The sequence below is a fragment of the Dromiciops gliroides genome, chromosome 1 (genome assembly GCF_019393635.1).
Source record: "Dromiciops gliroides isolate mDroGli1 chromosome 1, mDroGli1.pri, whole genome shotgun sequence".
Taxonomy (NCBI): Eukaryota; Metazoa; Chordata; class Mammalia; order Microbiotheria; family Microbiotheriidae; genus Dromiciops; species Dromiciops gliroides.
In genome coordinates this window covers 192,257,034-192,275,614 of record NC_057861.1, presented here as the reverse complement: position 1 = coordinate 192,275,614, position 18,581 = coordinate 192,257,034, and positions in this window count along the sequence as shown.

Sequence of the window (18,581 nt, the reverse complement as noted above, 5' to 3'; positions counted from 1 at the left end):
CCTTATGGCTCTTCTTTTCTTCTCTATAGCATATGAACCTTTTCTAACTAATATATCGTTTTTGTAGCACTCTTCTTTTTTTTCAAGTGCACACAATGTCTTTTTTTTTAAGGTAGGCTGTTCCTTTTGGCCAAAATATATTCGCTTTCTTAATGTCTAGCTTTTCAGAGAGCCATCTTGCTGAAGATAAAGAATGTTAAAGCCCATAGGAGTGCTAAATAGAGCCAGTAAATGCTTGATTGAATAGGCCTACTACTGACTTTTTCTTTATAAAATGGAGTTTTGCTTTGGGAACGCTAGATATTTGGCATGATTTAATGGGTCTAACAAATTTGGATGCACTGTTAAAATTGAGTTCTCAAGCAAATCTCAGAATTTAATTTCATCTTATATGGAGGCTCTCCTTTTTACAACTAAAGTGTGTCATGTTTACAGCTATATTTGAAGCATTTTAGGCCCCACTGACTCACCTTAAGATTGCTAGAATTCAGTTCTTTGGGTAATATGTTTCCTTATTGGTCACTGGATGAGAACCTCAAATTATGAGGACAAACATCTAAGTTAAATTTATAAACTCTCTAAAAACTGTGCTATTCTTAAAGCCATATGCCCCACTTTTCTGTCACTGTTGCTATCACTTCAGAAAATATAGGGGATCAAACAGATTTAGGACCACTTGGTATTTTTTTGTTGCTGTTTATTTGTTTTGTGGGTTGCCACACCTAAGGAATTCATCACCAAGTAGGAAGTCTTCTGGTGGTTGATATTCTCAATACTCAGACTGATCTTCAGGAAACAGACAGTCTTTTGTCAGAACCATACTCAAAGGCTATTCAGCAGAGTAAAATCTAAACTCTCCTGGAATATTCCTCAGGAATCTAAGGTCACCTTCATACCATGTGGAGGCATTGAAGTGGGATATAATACAAACAAGGAATTGGGAAAGAGAAGAAATATAAAGTATATTACAAAAGAGATGTATGAAAAAGAAAGCAACTAATCATGAGAGCAAGGGATACCCACTGGACAGCCCGTGGACACCTTTGCTATCATTCCTAAGTCAAGAGAAAGGGAAGGAGGCCCCAGCACACTGGGTCAATCCCCTATGATGGACATGAACAAAAATCACACAGGAAAGACAGACACACATGGGTTGTGACCACCTTTGTCAGAAGGAACCTTCCTGTTGAAGAGGTGACAAATCCATTTGAGTTTTTGACTCACATCATCCTTGGATGGATTTATCTGTTTATCTTTCATGTTTGGTTGTGCTCAAGAGTGCACATTGGCTCCGTAGCTCCACAATAGAGTGATGTGGTCTTAGTGGAAAGAGTACTGACTCTGGAATCAAAGTATTATTAAATCATAGATTCAGAACTAGAGAGGACCTGAAAAGCCACTGAGTCTAACCCTTTCATTTTGTAGATAAGAACTGAGGTGATAAAGGTTAAGTGACTTGCCCAGGGTCACACTTGGAGTGAGTACAAGGTGCAAAAAAAGCAGAGATAGGCCAGGTTTGTGTTCACATTCTTGAACACAGGAGTCCCAGCAGAATTCTGATGACCCTATGAAGTAAAAGCAAGCCTGCACCAGAGAAGTTTCATAAGATCCTCATGTCAGCTGCCAGGAAAAGGACTATAGTCCCTGATTTATTGGGTAGTCTTCATCTTCTCCACATCAGTGGCATGTGTTATTTTTTTCGAATGTTTTGGTAAAATCTAGGTAAATATTGGGTATAGTACTCCTTTCATTTACCAGTTCAGTAACCCTGTAACAAAAGGGAATTAAGGTCCTTGTTCTTGTCAAAGCTGTTTGGACTGGTTCCACTTGAATGGAGATGTCCCCAAACCCTAAACCCAAGAGACTTGAGAACAGCTCCATACCCAGGTCCCAAAGTCATCAATGAGGGAAGTCATTACTGTGGAGAAAGGGTCCATGACTTTAGAGGCTCCCAATTTATATTGATATGGGATGGAGGGGTGTGAGTCATATAAGGTACAATTGCTAAACATGCCCTCTACAAACATGAAACCAAGTTAATGAGGCAATTACTGGCATAAAGGGGTTAATTATTTCAAGTATATTTTGAGTGAGGGCAACTAGATGACACAGTGAATAGAGTGCCAGGCCTGGAGTCAGGAAGACCTTAGTTCAAATCTGGTCTCGGACACTTACTAGCTGTATGAGCTTAGGCAAATCATTTAACCCTGTTTGCCTCAGTTTCCTCATCTGTAAAATGAGATGGAGAAGGAAATGGCAAACCATTCTGGTATCTCTCCCAAGAAAAGCCTAAATGGGGTTATGAAAAATTGGACATGGCTAAAACAACTGAACAACAAAATATTTTGAATGAACTGAAAACTCAAGGTTTATCTAAACTGACATTGATCTTTTTTTAAGTAAATCTAGCCCTTCATTCTGCTTGACCTCCACTTTTCTTACTCTTTTGGGCTTTATATTTAGAATGTTGTTGTTAAAGTTATTGATTTCCATGTTTATGACTATCAATTAGGAAACCCATCACTCTTTACATGTGGACATGTATCATATTGTGGCTCTATTAGGGATTATATTCATTTTCTGCAGTAGCTATAACCATCTCTCTACCTTTCTCTTCCTTTTCTCTTTTTGATCTGATCACAGGTGGTCAGGAATATTTCTTCCATGCTCCAGTCTTATTTTCAGCCTCTTCCTTGAAGGTAGGACAAGTTTTAAGATGATATTGCTGATTGTTATTCTTCTTTACATGTGCCTAGCTTGGTAGTACAAACCTGCCTTCTGTTATGGCAAACGCACTAGACTCTAAAAGCTCATCATTTCATGATTCTGACATGGATTTTGATCTTGCATATAAGGCATAGATGGCACTGATGGAATTTCCCCCGAAACTGAATGATTTCTGATAATTATTTTCTTCCTGAGTGTTGCCCTGAATCTTCAAATAGAACAGAAAAGCTCGTTTTGAATAAAAATTATTTATGACTCATAAGTGTTTCTGTGTAGGGTAGTTTAACTCAGTTGGTGAAATACTGGTGTTGAGGAAGTAAAAACTGAAGGTTCAAACTCAGTATGATGGTATGCCCAACTAGAGCCACTGTCTTCTAAATACATGGTATATGTTCAACATGTCCTAAAAGAGAGATTGTGGACTTAGGGTTCAGATATATACATGCATACAAACATACATACACACACATATATGTTTGTGTGTTTACCTATTACCTATCTATCATCTCTCTCTCTCTCTCTCTCTATCTATCTATCTATCTATCTATCTCTATCTATCATCTATCTAAAATTTGGACACAGCCAGTTCAGAAATTTGTTTTGCTAGACTATGGATATTCATTACAATGGTTTTCTTTTTCTGTTCTTTTGTCCCAGTAGAGGTGGGGGAAAGGGCAAAAGGGAGAGAAAATGGATTTTTGTTCATTGATAAATAGATAAATAAGATTCTGCTATAAGTTCTAAGGTGTTCTGGGCAAGACAATACTGATGGTGCAACACAAAAATTATGACTGAAAAGCTAAATTTCCCTCCCTTAATGGTTTCTTCACTGGCACTCAAAACACACATACACACATATCCATCCATCTATGTATCCTACTGTGAAGATATAGTACAAAGTAAATGTTCTCCTGATGATAAGTATATGATTTTCAGCATAGAGACATGAGTCTTGCACTGGGTTTTGCTTTTAAGTATGAAAATTACTTAGGGAAATATACAACAAAACTCAAGCTACTTTTGTTAGACTACAAGTGTATTTTTTATTAGAATGGGTAGAGATAGATAATTGAATTAATTGAATTGAATTAAAGTCCAAGCAACTTTCTGGTAACATGCTTGTTTTCTATAGAATTATTTTCATGATGTTACAGCCATCCAACTTATTCAGGACAGCTTAGCAGATAATTTCAGAAGTTTTTAAACAAGAACACAGTTTCACTAGTAAGTACTGTTGGTATGAAGCTCTCCCTTGCCAATCACTGTCAATTCCTCTTCCCTACTAGTCTCCCGACTGTTCATATTCCCCTCATCAAAAAAAATTACCTAGCATTTACTTTGTATGTATTTCATAGTTGTACAAATAGTCTGCCACCAATAGATTGGAAGCTCCCTGAGGGAAGAAGCTATGACTCAAAGCATGTACTTAATAAATACTCACTGATTATTTAATTGATTATTTATTGACTATAGGTTAATATCATAGGGAGTACAGTGGACAGATTGCTGGACCTAGAGTCAGGAAGAACTGAAGTCAGATCTGGCCTTAGAAACTTAATGTGGCATCCTGGGCAAGTCATTTAATCTCTCCTAGTCTCAGTTTCCTGATCTATAAAGTGGGGACAATAATAGCACCTAACTCACAGGGTTGTTGGGAGAACAAAATGGGATAAAATTTGTAACTCTCTTTGTAAATCTTAAAGCTCTATATAAATGCTAGTTGTTATAATAAATAGCAAGGTCGTTGTTATTGTTATCCTTTATGTCACCAGACTAAGCCAATATTAGTTAATTCCTCTTAAGTTCATCTACCTAAGGTAAACACAAGAGGGCAGTGTGGTGGAGTGGATCGAGCACTGTCTTTGGAGTTAGAGGACCTGGGTTATGAATCCCAGACCTATTACTTAATCGCTATTGATCATGGTCATATTAGTCTCCTTTTTAGTTTCTTATTTGTAAAATGAGCAAGTTGGACTAACTAATCTTCAAGATCCCTTCCAGTTTAAAACTTATGATCCATTTTAGGAATCAAAATTACTTCAATATTTTGATATAAAGGAAATATATAAATTGTCTTGGACCTTTTTGCCTGACTTTTTTTATACTTTAAGTATATTGGGGTCTATGGGGTGTTCAGGGAGGACTAGCACCTCTGGTATGAAGGCTTGCTGAACCCTTTTCAGGGATGCTCATTTACTTTTTTTTTTTTTTTTGCCAGTCAGTGAGGGTTAAGTGACTTGCCCAGGGTCACACAGCTAGTAAGTGTCAAGTGTCTGAGGCTGGATTTGAACTCAGGTCCTCCTGAATCCAAGGCCAGTGCTTTATTCACTGCGCCACCTAGCTGTCCCATGCTCATTCACTTTTGATGTCCAACTGATTTACCTAACTCTCACCTGTGGCTCCAAGAAACTGTAGCATGTACAACAGCCACACCCTGGTAAAACCCTCTTAGCAGATGGGCTAAATTAGGTAAAAGGTAACCAAGGGGGCTCCAACCCATCGACGAGTCAGAGGCATGTCTACCCCAAGCATGTGAAGACTTTCCCAAGTGGAATGGGCATATGAAAACAATTTGTTCCAATAGCCCTGGAGGTGGCTGAAGCAGGCAATGTGGAGCACTTAGAGCTTGGTCAAACACCAAAGATGTCAAGGTTATTCACTGCGCCTGGGCCATCACCAGTGATCCTGATTTTTGTCTTGCCGCTGGACTTAGATGACTCTGGAAGAGAGAATGAGACTGATGACTTTGTGTAACTCTGCCCCACTTAAATCCAATTCACACACAAATCAAAATTATGTCTTCTTCCAAAATGAAAGATAAACATCAATATCCCAATTTGTACATTTGGGATCCAGCTTTTTGAAAGGTGCTACATGTCTTTGTCAATGAATTAATATACTTCATTCATGAAAAAAATGATCTCTTATACTCCAGTTGCTTTGTAATTATTACTTTCACAGTGGAAGAACAAAAATAAATATTCAAGGTGATTTTTCCTTCTTCTGTATCGTACAGTATGATATTCAGCTAATTATCTACAATGTAAAAACCAAATGGATAGAGAATATCTATAGTTTACATTATTATATGCAGTTAGATGGACAAACTAAAGAGCATATTCATCTCTACATAGATCTGTGATAGGCATGATAGATAGATAGATAGATAGATAGATAGATAGATAGATAGATAGATAGATAGATAGATAGATAGATAGATGAGCTGGGCCAGAATTGAATAGAAAAAGTAGAATTGGCTGGATTGCTTTTGGAAAATTACAAAGTACTTTTAATAACCCCAAGATTCTTTCTGGAGGGAAGGGAAGACTCATCTTTTCAAAATCACTATTCTTTCAATGATATTAGATGACTGAGAATAATGGAATGCAAAGCATTTATGTTGAGAGTACTCAAAAGGCAATGGAGGGACAAACGGTGGGTGTGAACAGGTTGCAATACATTTCAAATGAGGGATTACTCAATGGAAGTGATGTGAAGCATTTCATCAAAAAATATGAGAGAGAAAGAGACAGAGGGACAGAGAAAGAAAGACAGAGACAGAAACAGAAACAGAGAGAGACAGACAGAGAGACAGAGAAACAGAGGGACAGAGAGAGAGAATGAATCTTTGGAGAGTCATCAAGCCTTCTTGGTATCCGTAAAATGTCAGGAGAAAAAGATGAGAGTTGCCAACATTTTAGATGGACACCCTGTGGTGAATCTAGGGGCAGACAGACAAAAATTGCACAGGATGGGCAGGGAGAGATGAGTTGCAAGCTGTATAAATAGAGGAATGCCCACATCAATGAGAACACAGGTCCATTGAAGCTTATAGTTCTATAGTTGGCACAAAGTAGGTATATTAATGCTTGTGGATTAAAGTATTATATGTGTCATATACATCAGAAAAAGTATGTGAAAGTGGAAAGAGCATGTGAAGGTGCTTAATTTGCTCTCTAATTCAAAATATATCTCTGGAAAAGTGTGTTTTATTCTGACCAGGGGAAGACATCAAATGTAAACTCTCAGTTGGGAAGAGAAACTTTCCTCAAAGGGACATGAATGACATTTCAGAATAATTAGACTCTATGCAAGATTTTTTTCTCTGTGGGAGGGGAAAGGGGAACAAAAGAAATTGCTGTTGTCTCTTCAGTCCTAGACTGTAGCCAGAAATCTGCAGGTCATTGTCTTCAGGTGTTTGCCTCCAGGAAAACAGTGAAACTGAACAAACCAGGGAAGTATTCCCAGAAGAAATAAATCTGCAGAAACTTTCCAAATATAGCTTTGTTTTAGGAAAACAACACTAAAGATACTTTAAAGAAATTTAAGAAGCAAATATTTAGTGAACTTGGCTAAACAGATGGATTCTTGTTGTTATAATAGTACCTACCTCCCAGGGTTGTGAGGACCAAATGTGATAATATTTGTAAAGCATTTTGCATAGTGCCTGGTACCTAGTAGGTGCTATGTAAATGCTAGTTTTTTATTATCATTATTATTAATGTTCTCCCTCAATTTAAATTTTGGTATTATATTCTCTCAAAGAAAAGAATAGTTGTGCTAATTTTGTCATGTAATTAAATATACTGAATTTTGAAACTGGCATTGAAATTGATGTAGTGTCGTGGGTTTGTTTGTTTGTTTGTTTGTTTGTTTGGGTTTTTTTTTTGGTTTATATAACAGGAGGATGAATGTTTGCCATTGTATTTGAGTAACCAACAGTGGCCCTGCCAGTCTTGTTTCTTCTCCTCTGTTCTGTACTGGGTATGATTCAAATCAATCCCTAAGCAATTTATGTTGGAATGTAATAAAAAGCTTATAGATCATTCAAAAGTTAACAAAAGGAGATATACTTAACGATGGTAGGCAATCAATATTTAAAAAGGATATGTGTATTGGTTTAGTGGTATAAAGCAACCATGCTTCCCAGTTAGCTATTAGAGTCCATTGACACCATTAGTGTCAAAGCATACCTGGAACCCCTTGTGGCTGTTTTATACTCAAATGACCCAGAAGTGATGAAATCAATTATTAGCTCTACTCTGATGATTCTCAAATCTATCTATGCATACAGTCTTAACCTCCAGTCTCACATGTCCAGCTGCCTCTTAGTCATCTTGAACTAGACATCCTGTATATATCTTTTTGTTTTTTGTTTTTTTAATTTTTGCAGGGCAATGAGGGTTAAGTGACTTGCCCAGGGTCACACAGCTAGTTAAGTGTCAAGTGTCTGAGGCTGGATTTGAACTCGGGTACTCCTGAATCCAAGGCCAGTGCTTTATCCACTGCGCCACCTAGCTGCCCCCTATCCTGTATATATCTTAAACCCAATACATCTAAATCTGAATTCATCATCTTTGCCTCCAAACCCTTCCCCCTTCCAAACCTTCCTATTACTATTGAGGATACCACCACTCTCCCAATCACTCAAGCATGCAACTTAAGTATCATCGTCCCCCTTTCTTTGTCACACTCCAGACCTCAACTATTGCTAAGGCCTTTTGATTACCTTCATAACATCTCTTGGAGATGCCCCCTTCTCTCCTTACCACCTTGGTTGCAAGTCCTCAACACCTTAAGCCTGATCTATTGCAAGAGGCTACCAGTTGGTATCCCTGCCAGAAGTCTCTCCCTACTCCACTAAGGTACAGAAGTCATCTTCCTAAAGTGCAGATATGATTATGCTATCCTCCTACTCATAAAAGCCAGTGACTCTCCATTACCTCCAGTATAAAATCCTGTTTGACATTCAAAATTCGTCATCACCTACCACCCACTTCCACCTTTCTAGTCCCTTTATACCTTACACTTCTCCTATACTCTGTAATCCAGTCACACTGGCTACCTTGCTGTTCCTCAAACAAGATGCCATATCTCCCAAACCTGGCCATCCCCCTTTCCTGGAATGTTCTCTTTCCTCATCTCTGCTTCCTGGCTCCCTTCATATCCCAGCTAAAATTTCAACACACACACATACACACACACCCCTTATTTTTACATTGTTTGCATGTTCCTCCCTACTCCCAAACCCCCAGGCTGTGAACTCCTTGAAAGCAGGAACTACCTTTATTGATAAACTCAGTGCTTAGCAGTGTCTGGCATGCTTAGATACTTAACAAATGTTCATTGGCTGACAATAGCCTGAGAACAATTTCTGGAACAAATTAATCCTACCAATATGGTTTCAATACCTTTCCATGAAAAGGTAGCTTGATTTGCATGCTTTGCCTGATTTGCATTTCCCATCACACCCTTCCATGTTTGGGGGGGGGGGTCTCTATTTTTCTGAGTAACACAACTTTTTATGTGGTCAAGTGTTTTCCTTCAGCTTCAAAAAGATTCAGCAGAAGGTACTATGTGGGCTTAGGAGAGGGACAGGGCAACATTGCCTGTCCTTTGAAATAGAGTATGATTGAATGCAATTCAGTCACCACAAAGAAGTTAGGGATAAGGGTTGGGTCTTAAGAGAGCGAAGTCAGTAGGTATTAACAGAAGCCTGAGGGGCATTTTCACATACCAACTGTGTGGAGCTGGATTGAAAAGCCTGAGACCCCTTCCACTTCTAATAGTCTGTGATGCTTTGTGCTTTGGGGTATGTGAACAAGATCAAGAAAAAGTAGAAAAAAGTGATATAAATGTATTAACTAGACAGGGGTACAATGAATCTAATCATCTATCACTGTATGAACTGTTAACATTTTCTTAAGGAAGAAAATACTGATAACAGTAGCAGCAGGAGTTAGTAGATACCCAGTGAAAACAATAGTAGCAAAGTGAGCCATGGTTACTTACAGGCCAGGTGGGCTGAGAACAAGCCTAATCATACCACCTGGAACCCCCTGTAGCTTGGGTCAGTGCACCCTAGAAGCAGCACTACACATTAAGAAGGAGTTAAAAGCCAAGAAATAGACAGGCAAGATGAGCAGGCAGAGAAAACAGCAGACCATCAAAAGCTTCTTTGGTGGCAGGTAGATCAAAATACACCCTCAGAAGAAGATAATAACAAAGTCAAAGCTCCTACACCCAAAGCTTCCAAGAAAAATATGAATTGGTCTCAGGCCATGGAAGCACTCAAAAAGGACTTTGAAGATAAAGTAAGAGAGGTAGAGGGAAAAGTTAGAGAGGTAGAGGAAAAAATGGAAAGAGAAATGAGAGTGATGCAGGAGGGTCATGAAAAAAAGTCAACAGCTTGAAAAGCCAAATTGACCAAATGGAAAAGGAGGTACATAAACTCTGAAGAAAATCATTGCTTAAGAATTAGGATAGAGCAAATAGAAGCTAATGACTTTATGAGAAATCAAGACACAATAAAGCAAATCCAAATGAATAAAAAAATAGAGGGCAATATGAAATATCTCCTTGGAAAAACAGCTCACCTGGAAAATAGATCCAGGAGAGATAATGTGAAAATCATTGGAATACCTGAAAGCCATGATCAAAAAAGGAGCTTAGACATCATCTTACAAGAAATTGTCAGGGAAAATTGCCCTGATATTCTAGAAGCAGAAAGTAAAATAGAAATTGAAAGAATCCATCAGTCACCTCCTGAAAGAGATCCCAAAAAGAAAACCTCCAGGAATATTATAGCCAAATTCCAGAGCTCCCAGGTCAAGGAGAAAATATTGCAAGCAGCTAGAAAAAAGAAATTCAAATACTGTAGAGATACAATCAGGATAATACAAGATCTAGCAGCTTCTACATTAAAGGACCAGAGGGCATGGAATATGATATTCTAGAGGACAAAGGAACTAGGATTACAACCAAAAATCACCTACCCAGCAAAACAGTATAATCTTTCAGGGGGAAAAATGGTAATTCAATGAAAAAGAAGACTTTCAGGCATTTGTGATAAGACCTAAACTGAATAGAAAATTTGACTTTCAAATACAAGACCCTGGAGAATCATAAAAAGATAAACAGGGAAAAGAAATCATGAGGGATATTAAAAGGTTAAACTATTTACATTCCCACATGGGAAGATAATACTAACTCATAAGAACTTTCTCAGTATTAGGGCAGCTGAAAGGAATATACTTAGACAGAGGGCACAGATATGAATTGAATATGCAGGGATGTGTGGTGTTTAAAATTCTAGCTATGTTGTCTAAAAAATCTAATGTGTAGTTACAATCTAATTAACTTGAAGTAGGCTAATCAGCAAAGCCAATCACTCTCACTTAATTCAATCAGTTTAGATTAATATCCAGGTGAGCCTTTGAGTATCTGCCAAATCCCATTATTTTATCACAGATGATATCTACAAAGCATTTATTTTTTGTTTATCCTTGTTTTTTGTGGGGCAGGCAGGGTGGGGTAGCTTATGTCTGGGGCCTGATTTGGGCTCAGGGCCTGCTGGGTGCAGGGCTGGTGCTTTGTGCACTGTGTTACCTAGCTGACCCATGATGACATCTTTAAAATAAAGTTAAGGAGTATGAGGAATGCACTGGAAGAAAGGGAAAGGGAGAGGTAGAAGGAGATAAAGTAGCTCACATAAAAGAAACAAGAAGAAAGCTTATGGAGTGGAGGAGAAGATGGGGAAGGAGCAGGGGAGTGAGTGAGCCTTACTTTCATCAGAATTGGCTCAAAGAGGGAATAACATACACGCTCAAGTGGGTATAGTAATACATTTTGCCCTGAGGGTAAATGGGCAGGGAAGGGGAAAAAGGGGAAAGAGATGAAGGAAGGGAGGGAAGATTGAGGGAAGAAGCAATAGAAAGCAAAACACTTTTGAGGAGGGATAGAGTGAAAGAAGATAGAAAATAGAGTAAATATCAAGGGGAGGGAATAGGATGGAGGGAAATAGAGTTAGCAATAGTAACTGAAAGAAATGATGAGCAGGATACTGTCAGAAGGATTTTCTCTACAGAGAAAGAACTGATGGTATCTGAATACAGTTTGAAGTATAATTTTATTTGTTAGTTTCTCTTTCTAAAGTTGTTTTGTCTATTTTCTTTCACAACTTGACTAATGTGAAGTTGTTTTGCATGACTGAACATGTATGACATATTGAATTGCTTGATTTCTTAGGGAGGATTAAGGAGGAAGGGAGGAAGAAAATTTGGAACACAAAGTTTTTAAAAAATCAATGTGGGGGGCAGCTAGATGGCACAGTGGTTTAAAGCACTGGCCCTGAATTCAGGAGTACCTGAGTTCAAATCTGGCCTCAGACCCTTGACACTTACTAGCTGTGTGACCCTGGGCAAGTCACTTAACCCCCATTTCCTGCAAAAATAAATCAATGTGGAGGGGCAGCTAGGTGGTGCAGTGGATAAAGCCCTGGCCTTAGATACAGGAGGACCTGAGTTCAAATCCAGCCTCAGACACTTGACACTTAGCTGTGTGACCCTGGGCAAGTCACTTAACCCTCATTGACCAGCAAAACAACAACAACAACAAACAAACAAACAAATCAATGTGGGGGCAGTTAGGTGGCACAGTGGATAGAACACCAGCCCTGGAGTCAGGAGAACCTGAGTTCAAATCTGGCCTCAGACACTTAACACTTACTAGCTGTGTGACCCTGGGCAAGTCACTTAACCCTAATTGCCTCACCAAAAAAAAATCTATGTGAAAAAATTTGTTGTTTTTTTTTAACATGTAATGGGGAAAATTCTAAAGAAAAAAAAAGAGAAAAAAGAAATCAGTAGTAACAAGGCAAGGAATTCCTGAACTGAGATTTAAGCTGTAGGACCATGACCTGGCAGCAATGGCAGCTAGGTGGTACAGTAGATAGAGTACCAAGTCTAGATTCAGGAAAACTCTTCTTCTCAAGTTCAAATACAGTCTCAGACACTACTTACTAATTGTGTGACCCTTGGTAAGTCACTTAATCCTGTTTGCCTCAGTTTCTTCATCTGTAAAAATGAGATGGAAAAAGAAATGGCAAATCATTACAGTATCTTTGCCAAAAAAAAAAAAATCCAAACAGGTTCATGAAATTTCTAAACAAGCACAAGCAGTGGCAAAGGGATAGAGTTCCTGTACCAAGCTAAGGACTTCCTGACTTAAGTCAGGAGTTACAGGAGTCCAAACTAAGGAGCAACAGTGCATAGAAGCAGGATATTATGATAAAATAATGGAATTTGGCACATGCCCAGGGGTCCCACCTGATTGATTTAGTATTGTTTGAATTGGGTGAGAATGAGAAACTAAGTACCTACTTAAGGATGATTGGATGGAGGCCACACCTGGCTGGCCCTGAGTGATGTGTTGGTATACTACTGATATCAGCAAGAGTCGACTCTCAACTAACCAGCTTAAAGGACCTCCCCTTTGGGGGAGGGAGAGAGGAACGCGGAAGTGGACACTCACTCATAGAAGAACTCTCTTTTTGGTGAGGAGGAACCAGCATGGCAGTAGATGGAGAACAGGGGGGAACCCCTCTTAGTCGTTTGGACACTGGCTTGGTGGTGAGAGATTTCACATGGGCTGCTAGGAAAGGAAATTGCTTTCTTTCTCTCTGGCTATATCGAATTAGATCTGAGCTAGGATTTCCATGCTATAGGGAATCTGTTCTCAATCTCTCTCTCTCTTCACTAACTTATATATTTTAATAAATCTTTAAAAGCCTAAACTCTTGCTGAATTTATCAGTGATTTTAGCCAGCTTCCCCCAAGACTGGGGTGGGGCAAATTAGAACCCACAATTTAGATTTTAAACAACACAATATAGAGGAGCAAACTGAGATCTGATCCATCAATAATCCAGTGAAAATAATGGTATGGTGTATTTCTATAGTCTTTGCATGTTTGGAAGAGAGCAGGTTGATGCTCTAGAAACCCCAAGTTCTTTCTTTACAGGGTCCTTAACTCCCTGGTAGGGTTGTAAGTCTTCAGAGATCTTGTAAGTTTATGAGGGAAAGTTTGATTGCTTAACTCTCTAAAAACCATTAGTTCTTTTCCCACATTAGAGGCCTCAAACCCAGGATTATAACATAAATCTAGAATGACTGTAAATATCCTTGGGATATTGTGCTATCTGGGAGGTTGGGATGGGGTAGAGGTGTGTATTTTCTTCCTTTTAACATGAGTAGGCCCATTATGGAATAAGCTTTCATTTCAGTGTAAATGGGTAGTCATATCGATCCCCATATTGACTTATTTCTTATACTCTAGAAAAGATAAAGTCCACAATCTCTTGGAACCTGAGGGTCAATAACATGCTAGTTGATTAGGTATCTGTAATCTCTATTAGAACATAATACAATATCTTCAAGACCAATGCCTGACCATTTATGAACAGAGAATGACTACATACTTTTCTGTACACTAGAAATTTGTTGTTGCTCAGTTTTTCAGTTATGTCCAACTCTTCATTACCCAGTGGACCATACTGTCCATGGGGTTTTCTTGGCAAAGATACTGGAGTGATTTGCCATTTCCTTCTACAGTTTATTAAAGCAAACAGAGGTTAAGTGACTTGCTCAAGGTCACACAGCTGTTAAGTATCTGAGGTCATATTTGAACTCAGGTATTCCTGACTTCAGGCCCAGTGCTCTATCCACTGAATCACCGAGCTGCCTCCTATGCTAGAAATATTTGTAAGAAGCTACTCATATTTATAGCTTTCCCCATAGAGACTTGACTTCTCTATGAGTCACTACAAAATAAAGCTTTTTATTGACTTATCTCTGAAATTGCAAACAGTAGATCTTTTTCTCACAAAGTAGGGGACAAAAGGGGCACTACCAAAGGAGAAAATTTTCTTGACAGTCTATAGGATTGAGGATGAGTGCTTTCTGTATTCTTTATTATCTTTAATAAATGCATTCTATGATCCATGCCTTGGCAGCTTCAGAAGTTTCAAAGGGAACTGAGAGTATCTAGACAAGAGCTAGAAATTGATACAGGAATTTCTTCAACAGGGATTCTTCTATAAAGATTAAAAAACTGGTCCAGTTTTTTTTTTAAGTTTAGTTTCTTTTCTTCAAAATTTTATATAGCTCTATGTTAAGGATCATTTTCAAAAATGAGACTAGCCTAAAGGTGAAGACAAGATGCTAAATGAGTCATTTGGATATTTGCCTATAGAATGAAAGTATTGTATTTGCCAAGATTAATACTGTGGTCCAGCTGAAATATAGGTCAGCCATCCTGTCACTAGATCTTTGTGCCATAATTTTGTAGGTTTTTACTTGGATTCTCATTCATGAATGAATAATGGGCCATAAAGGAATACTGTAGCCCAATTACATTTTACCTTAGTTTTGTGCCAAATCATTGTCTGTGAATGTTGGAACTTGGTTGAAAGTGAAAATAATGGGGAGTGTTTACATCAGTTGCTCAGTGATATGTATTTTCCCCATATTGTAGGTTATATATAAATAGCTCCAGCTATTTACATAAGATTCTCCTCATTAATGGAGCATGATTACTCCATGGACCTGTGTGAAATATAGAGTTGGAGAGAGCTTGGAGAGAGGAGATTCTCATTTCTTCTTACTTCTACATGGCCATCAGGGAGAGAGATCCCTGGAGGAAGAGGACACCAGGAAGAAGTCAAGTATTACAAATATGTTTATTATAAACATAGTAATAGATTTCATTTGTATAGCCCTTAAGGTCTACAAAACTCTTCATTATATTATCTCATTTGATCATGGGTCACAAGATGATAGATTTAGGACTACAAGAGACCGTAGAGGCACTTAGTCTAAACTACTCATTTTACAGGTGAGAGAATTGAAGATTATGAAAACTTTTGAGGTCAGGAAGTATCTTTTTCCTCTTTTTGTGGTAAGTGCCAGCACTTAGCATTGTTTCCGGAACATAGTAGGTGCTTAATATTGTTTGTTGGTTGAGTGGAGATGTTGAGTTAATAGGGGTTTTAGAAATCAGGGCTTCTAGCCACCACTTAAAATATTTTGGAATCCTTTCTAGTCCTTGTTCTGAGGGTTGGAGGGAAGTGTTGGGGAAGTATCAGAGGACTCAACCTTGTAAATTAGAAATTCCATGTAAAAATTATGCTTTTGAGGTATAGTTCAGATTATTTAAAATTGTTTAATAAATAAATAACAATTGTGGCAGGATGTGACTCGCATTGAAAATATTTAAGCAAAGCCTATTAGAGAATTGACATGCTAAATCTGCCTTTTTGTTCTCCATTGTGACTGGTCTGCTAGTATTAAAGCAAGCAGAAGAAAAGACTTTTATTCAGGTCATGAGAAGTTAGTACTTTTTGTCAGGCTAGCCAGGTGAGCACTAGGGTGAAAGTACCTTGTTGCCTCCAGGTCCTGAGCTATATCCTATATAATTAGAGTTTAGTTTTTAGGTAGATCTGTGGGGGTAGGAATTGGGATGGTGAAGAAGGGAGTGGGGAAAGAAGTGAGGGTCAGGTTTAGCAGGGAAAGTTCTTATACTAAATTTACAGAATCCTAGAGTAGAACTGTGATTGCAATTTAAGACAACTATATTTGTGTCCTTTTGAAAGTAAGGTGAATGTCATAGAAGTTATTTAACATTTTTTTAAATCTTAAAGAGATTTAAAATTATTCTCCACTCCCCCCAATCTCTAGGTGGGGTTTTATAGCAATTTGCCAGAGCAAGTAAGACATTATCAATCATTGATTAAGCCCTTAGAGGAAAAGGTACTAGTGGGAGGAGGGCCAGGATGATGGGAGCCCCTTTGCTTCAAAAGACGGTGCTTAATTTGAGTCATGATAGAAGCCAGATGTTCTAAGAGATGGAACTGAGGAGGAGGAGCATTCCAGGGCATGGGGGACAGGCAGAAGATGAAACAGTGTGTGTGAGGAAGAACATGCGCAAGAATATGGCTGGATTGTATAATGTATGGAGGGGGTAATGTTGTAAGAAGACTGGAAATATAGGAAAGAGCCGACTAGCAGAGAGCTTTAAATGCCAAAGAGGAGTTTACATTTGGGTCATAAAAGTAATGAGAACCACCAAAGTTATTGAGTAAGGAGGTGATAAGGTTAGACTTGTGTTTTAGGAAAACAACTTCTGCAGCCCAATAGAGAACAATCGGAGTGGGAAAAATCCTCAAAGCAAGGAGATCAGTTAGGAGTCTACTGTAGTAGTCCTAGACAAGAGGTAACCAGGCCTTGGGAGGTCTATGAAAAGTGGCAAAATAGATAGAGAGGTAGGCCAAGGAAAACCTATGTTTAGGGCCTGTCTCTTATATACTTGGCTGTGTGGCCTTAGGAAAGTCACAAACTCATAGTGTTCTGGACAACTCACTCTCTAAGTCAATAGAGGAGGTTAAGACTTGCATTAGTAGAAGGAAATTTCTTTAATCTGAAAGTTCTTAGTACAATGAAATCATAGGTTTGGTTCCTATTCCCTATTCCTAATAAACTATGTTAATATTAACTGCAGAAACTACATTAGTGAAACAGAAATCAGGAAATTCCAAGCTAGACTTACTGACAGAACAATGTATGTGATCATGTTATCTACTCAGAGGTGTCAGACATGGGGACCAGTGGGGACATGCCATGGCAACATTCCTGAGTGCCACCAGAAAAGGATTAAAGTATAAATTTAGAAATATTTAACAAAATAAATAAAATTACAACAAAGATAATATTAATTTGTGGATTTCTAAGTCAATATGTGGCCCACAGGGGACACTTATATACAGTTTAGTGCCCCTTGTTTCTATTTGAGTTCAATACCACTAAGCTATGTAAGTTCAACATAGCCTGTCTTCTCTGTTATTTATTATTGTCTTTGTTGTTGTTGTTGTTGAGTCACATCTGGCTTTTCATGACCCCATTTGGGGTTTTCTTGGCACACATACAGAAGGGGTTTTCTATTCCTTTCTCCAGCTCATTTTACAAATGAGAAACCGAGGCAAACAGGGTTAAGTGACTTGCCCAGGGTCACATAGATTTTAACTCAGGGAGATGAATCTTCCTGTCTCTAGGCCTGGCACTCTATCCACTGCTGCCTCTTTATTATTATCTAGGATTCAACAAATACTGTAATAACCATGATATTCTTTTAAATTAATTTTTTTTTTGCGGGGGCAATGAGGGTTAAGTGACTTGCCCAGGGTCACACAGCTAGTACGTGTCAAGTGTCTGAGGCTAGACTTGAACTCAGGTCCTGCTGAATCCAAGGCCAGTGCTTTATTCACTGTGCCACCTAGCTGCCCATAATATTCTTTTAAATGTAGGTATCACATTGTGCAGAGGATCACTCAGCTTAGATTTCAGAAGGAACTATAATTTTTTAAACTACATATTTAACTGGAAAGGAAAATACCATGACTTTTGATATGAATATTTCTTCTCCAGAGTTTTAGATATCACATATGACACTTTAAAATGTGGAAGCAGAAATTCACATATAAAGATTATTCACCAAAAGCTCATGTATGTGTCAGGATTGAATCCACTGATGATATACCTAAATGTGTCATTTAACTACCTAATATAGTATCATTCATAGGCTAGGGATTTTTTTTTATAAGTATGCATGAGCTTAAAGCATATTTTAATGGACTAACACTGTAACTGGACCCTCCTTCTAATTGTCAACTCCTGATTTGTTCAATAAGTATTATCTTATTTTTCTAGCGAGTGTAACCCTGGGTTTGATAACTTTATTGAGTTCTCATGATGTCCTTTGTTTTATCCAAGTCTTACCCTGAGCTGTGTAATATTTTTAACATATGGATAATAGAGAGGTGCTGCCCTTTAAGAACTGTCCCTCAGAAATCTCTTTACATACAATATTATTTTATCACCTCTCAGGAAGAAAAAAAATCCAAATTGTGATTTACATAAATATAGATTCACATTTTTTTCCTCAGTTGTAGGAATTGTACTGATGGATATTGTTTTCTTACTTTAATTCCTTAAAATATACAGATACACTAACTGGATTTCATTT